We start from the raw sequence: 1,742 nt of genomic DNA, 5'->3' as shown, positions 1-1,742 counted from the left end.
ATGTGGAAATTGAGTTTGTGTCATGATCCCTAAGGTTGTGTTGGAATATTCATCCTCCTTGGCAAGGTTCTGGTGTGGTCATGGCAGGGTCTGGTCCTACCATGCTGGCTGAGCTAATTAGCTTGTTTCCATTAAAAAACCTGGCTGGATTGCTGGGATCGGGGAGTGGTGAGGAATGGAGTTACATCCAGCTGAGGCTGGTCACGGGAGAAGTTCCCCAGGGCTTGGGCCCAGTCCTGTTTAATGTCTTTGTAGATGATCTGGATGAGGGGATTGAGGCACCGTCAGGCAGTTTGGAGATGACACTGGATTGGGTGGGAGTGTCGATCTGCTGGAGGGCAGGAAGACTCCGCAGAGGGATCTGGACAGGCTGGATCAAAGGGCTGAGGGTGATGGTGTGAGGGTCAATACAGCCAAGTGCAGGTCCTGCTCTTGGGCCACAACAACCCCGTGGAATGCTCCCGGCTGGGTCAGAGTGGCTGGAAAGCTGGAAAAGACCCCAAGGGTGCTGGTGACAGCAGCTGGACATAAGCTCAGGTGTGCCCAGGTGTGCAAGAGGCCAATGGCACCTGCTTGTAGAAGCTCTGGTGTGGACACAGACCCAGGGCAGTGCCTGTCCCCTCATGACAAGAAGGACATTGAGGGTCTGGAGCATGTCCAGGGAAGGGAAGGGAGCTGGAGAAGGGGCTGGAGCAGCAGGAGCTGCTGAGGGAGCTGTGGGGGCTCAGCCTGGAGAAAAGGAGGCTCAGGGGAAACTTCTGCTCTCTGCAAGTAGGAGCGGCTGAGGGAGCTGTGGGGGCTCAGCCTGGAGAAAAGGAGGCTCAGGGGAAACTTCTGCTCTCTGCATGACAGGAGGTGCAGCCAGGTGGGGTCAGGCTCTGCTCCCAGGGAACAAGGGACAGGACGAGAGGGAATGGGCTCAAGCTGTGCCAGGGGAGGTTCAGGTTGGATACTGGGAACAATTCCTCCTGGAAAGGCCTGTCCATCCCTGGCATAGGCTGCCCAGGGCAGGGGTGGCTTCCCCATCCATGGAGGTATTTAAATCCATGTAGATGTGGCACTTGGGGACATGGTTAGCGGTGGCCTTGGCAGGTTCTGTGATTCCATGATTCCCATCACGCCATCCTTGCTCTCCCAAGCCTGCAGGACATTCACATTATCCCAAGACCCTGGTGTTTAGAGCTCAGTTTTCCGGAGCACCAGGCAGAGCCCAACCCCTGCCCTCCACGGGGCACATCCAGCCCTGCTCTTGCCCTGACCCAGCAGGGCTCAGACCCAAATCATTCCCGTTATTTTTAGACAAAATGACATTTTTTGGCTTGTCAGCCCTGGCAAGTTTTGCTGTAAAATAAACTCTTTTACAACAAAAAGAAACACGGAGTGCATTACATCAAGGGCTTAACTCCAGCCAAGGATTTCAGCTCAGGCTGCAACGTTGTCCTTAATTCACCTCTCTGGGGCATATGGTCGCTCTTGCCAAGCTGTGGTCCTGCAGTGGAGTGTCCCAGGGAGATATTGGACTTTACCTGCTGTATTCCTGCTCCTTCCTTCTTGCAATTCCATTGCCAAGAGGAAAGATCAGGACGTGTAAGAGCAGCACCACTTACAGAGCCTCAGCATTGTGCCGAGAGCAAATCAAACCTTCAGCAAGAAGGTTTAAACCCCAGGGAGACCATCTGAGCCCTCAGTGAGCTCTTCTCACCCAGAGCAGATGATGCAGCACTTTGAGTTTTCCAATTTCT

Source organism: Acanthisitta chloris, unplaced genomic scaffold (assembly GCF_000695815.1).
Source record: "Acanthisitta chloris isolate BGI_N310 unplaced genomic scaffold, ASM69581v1 scaffold21985, whole genome shotgun sequence".
Classification (NCBI taxonomy): Eukaryota; Metazoa; Chordata; class Aves; order Passeriformes; family Acanthisittidae; genus Acanthisitta; species Acanthisitta chloris.
The sequence above is the reverse complement of the archived record's forward strand: the minus strand, read 5'-3'. Positions refer to the sequence as shown.